Genomic DNA, 5,106 nt, shown 5'->3' with positions numbered 1-5,106 from the left:
AGCAAGAAGAGCAGCAGGACACGTAGCTTAACACAGCAAAAGCACCCACCTTAATGGGGGGGTACATGCACACATTTTCATCATAAAACACTGCACACCACACTTATTCATTCTTCACATGTTTATTTTGGCAGTTCTCTTTGTTTATGTTTAATAGGTGGTCCTTATTTTGCTTATTTTGTTATGATGACTGAGACGCCATCAATTAAAGAAGGGGTGGATGTAGGGTAGTTGCCTTTTCGCGACCATGGATGGCGCTGTTGTGTTGTTGTTGGTCCTCAGCGGTTTAGCGATTGTGGCCTTTTGGCCTTACAGGCCACCGTTTTGTTGCAGGGATTCGCCCGCGCAAGCGCCATTTTTGTCAGTTGTTTGTTTCTCTGCCGTAAGGTAAGCTGCATAAACGGTGCTCTGTGTAAATGTAAAGTACTTATGTTTTATCCGTATGTTTTGTGGTAGAATGCTAGCCGTAGGTGAATCCTTCTCTTCTTTCTTTTCTTTTTTATACTTGTGTCAGTTGTTTGTTTCTCTGCCGTAAGGTTGAACGTTTGAGCTCTGAATGAGTGAAATAAACGGCGGCGTGGTCCGAGCCATAAATCAAGAAAACCATCCGTGTGTCCCTCCTTCCGCACCCCCCCCAACACCTACACCAAACACAACGCAGAGTCCGGGTGTGGAGTGGCGTGAGCTCGCACGGCCTGGGTTACATATATATATATATATATATATATTTATGGATGGATGGATAGATAGATGGATCTGACTGGGGATAGGATAGGTTATTTCACTTGAGGTGGTAAACAGTCTGGTTATGTTTTTAAACTGTTTATCTTTCCAGAAGGACTTGGCTACTTTATTTTGAGATGTCCCTGGAATCCCCACGTTTCTTTCTAAATAACAAAGTACCATTCGTGACTAGAATCATTGTATCGCTTCTGCCCTGAATTGAATTAATGCAGTCCATAGTTACCAGTACATTTACCAATAAATATAGAAAAAAAGTTATTTGATTATTTTTTTTTGGATAATTAAATAATATCCAGGGCTTTAGCCCCAAATAAAACAGCCTAGTGATGCCACTGATCCTAACCCTAAGAAAGATCTACCAAGCAGCTTGGTTACCTCATCTTCTCCTTAGCCTCCTCAAAGCTCTCAGAGACAAAGTACACCTCCTGGAAGGTGGTGATCAGGCTCTCCTGGTTCAGCTCCACACCTTGTTCCATTGTTATTCAACACCTCAGAGAGTTCAGAGGTCCGGCAAACACTCACACAAGACATCCCTCTGTAGTCAATGACATCAGTCTATTTCTCAGACACTTAGACAATAAGTATAAGTAAGGTTAACTTTAAGTATAAATTATATTAGAATATAAGGTAAATATATTTACAATGGAGCCAAATGTTAAACACTTGATATTGCCTGGCCTTCTTGTGTTAAACTAATGTCTGCATTCCGATGAACCCCCGACGCCTCATGTAAATGGCCTTAGGTACACTGGTGAAGGAGCACACGCATGCGAATGCCTTCATCCGTGCATGTGTGTGCGTGTGTGTTCCAGAGATGTGCGTGTCTGAAGGTGGTTATTGTGTAAATAGTTTGACAGCCTATGAGCCTCCAATCGTGAGATACGCCTACCAGAGCTGGCCTGAGTGGACAGTCCAGCGCTACGACACCACGTGCCCTAAATATAAATATACATGCTTCTTCTGTGAGCAGTTCGTTTTGGCTTGTTGTTGTTATATTCCTTTGTACCGTGCTTTACTGCAGAATGTATACCGGTAGGTGTACCACCGTTAGTAACCACCTAATGGCGCAAGGAAAACTGAACTGATTTCCTAGAAGCAATAACACTGGTATCACAGAAGTAAACACAGACACAAGATATGTATTAATCATTTTATTATACATTAGGGATCAAAGTAGGACTATAGTACAACACGTTATATACACACAATGCACAATATAAAAAAGGACATGGAGTAGACTTGGCCTAAGACATCATAGAACAAAATAGCTTAAGTATATTACATAAATTACATAATTAATTATGTTTTATTCTGTTCAGTAGAGCACTTTGTAATCCTGTTTCGAAAAGTGCTGTACAAATAAAGGTTATTATTATTATTATTAAAAACAAGTAACCCTTGTTTGTGTGGATTAAACCTCGGTTGAGGCTTCACTCAGACATAGCTGCTGGCCTTGTAGGCCTAGGAGTTGTAGCCTTATTCTTCTTCTGACTGTAGAACAACAAAACGAAACAAAAGAGGAGAAAAAAAGAGATCAGACCATTGAAAAACTTTTAACATGAATAATTCTGTTACTGTCTTGGTTGAAATGCCATGTTGCGTTTCTTGCGGATAGTTAATAAATCAAGCATTATTTATTTTAGATATGATGATGTATTGTATATTGTTATCAACGTATTGGAGGCTGTAAAGCAGACTTACAGGGATTGACCTTGTAGGGAGTTGGGATCCAGACAGAACTGCCGACCAAACTTGCCAATCACACTATTGGAGAGGAGAGACAATTTATTTTTGAGTCATTATATCAAGTCATTATTGTTATTATTTTGTTTTTTTGTTATTTTCAACCATCACTCCTACTATACATCCAAAGATAGAGGACAATAATGGATAGAATAATGATTAATTCAAAATGAAAGCAGCATGCTTTACACAGGTTACTAACAGCTTTTAGCTGTTAGTAACCTGTGTGTATATTCATTGATTCCAAGTTACAATCTACATGCCATGGACAACATGTGTATTAGTGTCCCTATACACAAAACTCTATACACAGTATAATTTGGATTAACAGAAAACAAGTGTAGAATTCTTACACAATCTCCAGTCTGTCACAGTAAGCGGTTGCTTTGTAAATCTTGTATGTTTGTGCCCCTCGTCCGAAAGATTTTTGGAGGTCTGAACACAGACAACGTCTCGTCAGAGGTCCTAGAGACAGTAAGAGAGAAAAGAGGAAGACAGACAGCCACTTTAACACAATGTATACAACTCATGACCCGTGAAGACAGAGAGACATTTTAACACAATGTACACAACTCATCACCCGCGAAGAAAGTAGGCACTATTTGGGGGACATATTTTGCATTTTGCAAACGCATACACACACACACACACACACAGACACACAGACCACACACACGCACACACACAACCACACTAATCAAAATGATTAAGTGTTTCACATGGAAACCCTTAATCCTACTAACGTAGTGTACTCACTCCGGGCACTGCAGAGCGATGCCAGCAGGCTCAGGAGCAGCAGGACTTTGATCAGGCTGAACATGGTGGCTTTCATCTCTTCCTCTGTGGCTTCACAAGGTCACTGGTGCTGTCTTGGTCTTCCAGGTGAGAGGACTAGGAGGTCAGGAGAGAGAGACAGGTGGATTGTGAAGGATGAAACATTGGGGTCTCTTTATATCCATCTCCTTCACGGAAATGACGGAGATGGGTCTGACCCTTCCCCCCTTGCATCACTCTTCGTAGTGATGCATCACTCTTCACTCTAGTGATGCAAGGCGGAATTCTTCCTTGGAAAACGAAACTGCTCTGGCCAGTCTAACCTTCCGAAGTTTTACATTCTTACTGCACATTACTTCCTGTTTTTGATGTCATATTTCCACCCCCCTAGACAATTCCAATATTAATATGTATGCATGATATGGTTGATACCATATCATTGGCTAAAACGACAACAGCAAAAAAAATAAAGATATTTAAAATACATTTATTTTATCTGGAAATGGAAGATCAAATGTAAGGTATATTTCTCAGTGTTGTCTTATTTGCTTTTGTGTGTTGAGTTTTGACACAATGAGCCAAGTTCTGCAAAATGAGTTCAAGCAATTGAAAAAAACTAAGCAAAAATAAAAGAAACATAAAAGAAAAATACACTGTGTGTACTGTACTGTAAACACAGAAAACACGGTAACGTGCGTGGGTGGGCTAATGGATCCTCGCCTTCTGTGAAGAGTCCATCCATGGATTGACCTTACCTCAATGTCTCTGCAGGCCTGTTGCATTGCCTGCAGAAGAGGCATGTGGCTGGCGGTCATGTACGCACCATCTCCAAGCCGGAAAGAAATCTTCGATAGGGTTTAGAAATGGCGAGTAAGGGGGCAAGTCTAGGACTTAAAATTGTTTATGGTTGGTGAACCAGTTCCGGACCAAAACAGCCTGATGGAAACAGTATCTCAGACAATAACAAACCTGGGCTGCTCTGATCTTTCCTGTACAGCTGCATCATGAAGTGCATCTAGAAATGTGTTGATATGTTGGGTATTGTAGGGACCTATGTTTGCATGATGGTGCAGTTACCCTCGAAGGGAAGGCGGCCATGATAGATTTCCCATGCGCTGCCCCGGGACGTACACAATTGCCCTTTGGTCTTTTTGTAGCTGGCTGATTGGTGTTCAGTTTTGTAAGCAAGTACTTTCAATTGCCCAAAGTGTTTAGTATTTTGAATAGATGAGTTTTCCCAATGGTACGCTGGGATTTCATTTTTGAACTAAGTGTCTTATGTATGAAATAGTGTGTAGTGTGCAGGAGCAGGTGTGTTGCAGAAAGGAGCAAGTGTGTAGCAGAATTGCAACTAAAGTGCAAAGCAGCGCTTTTGTTTAAGGTATGACAACATGTGTTTAAGGTATAGTAACTAAAACTTCAAGTTGTGTTACTTTGGTCTAAGCATTTGTCTAGTGTTCAAGCAATAGGCAAAAACTGTAATGTATCCTTAATGTAAAGTGATACCGAAATATCTCTTCTCCAGATAATTAAACTCTACAGTTTTGTCCAAAACGTAGAACAAGATCAAAGCGCAAAGCATAAAGTACAGCATTATATCTCATTTAATAATGGTCTAATAATGGGCCAGGATTCAAAAACGCTATAATAAAATGAGTGGTAGTCCGATGCATAGTGCCTGGCTACCTTTGGTATACGAATCACCTATACATCTTACTTGTTGCCCCACCAAAGTAAGTGACAGGTGATGTTGAGTATTTTGAGTGGGTTGGAACTTGTCAGAGGTTCAATTAGTTGTAATAGCGGTTATCACCTCCCATGCATTTAAAACACATTGGAAAAAAA

The 5,106-nt window shown here is 40.3% G+C and overlaps 1 long non-coding RNA gene across 1 annotated transcript; it reads right to left on the bottom strand.

The window, feature by feature from the left end:
- Positions 1-1,943: 1,943 nt before the first annotated feature.
- Positions 1,944-3,392, bottom strand: LOC307080421. The gene is made up of 4 exons (XR_013812085.1): positions 3,244-3,392; positions 2,841-2,952; positions 2,446-2,508; positions 1,944-2,235 (listed from the first exon to the last, which is right to left on the bottom strand). It is a non-coding gene; the product is annotated as an uncharacterized lncRNA (long non-coding RNA).
- Positions 3,393-5,106: the final 1,714 nt, after the last annotated feature.

Source organism: Pollachius pollachius, assembly GCF_949987615.1.
Source record: "Pollachius pollachius genome assembly, chromosome: 9".
Taxonomy (NCBI): domain Eukaryota; kingdom Metazoa; phylum Chordata; class Actinopteri; order Gadiformes; family Gadidae; genus Pollachius; species Pollachius pollachius.
Note: the sequence above shows the minus strand (reverse complement) of the source record. Positions and strands in the feature narration are given on the sequence as shown.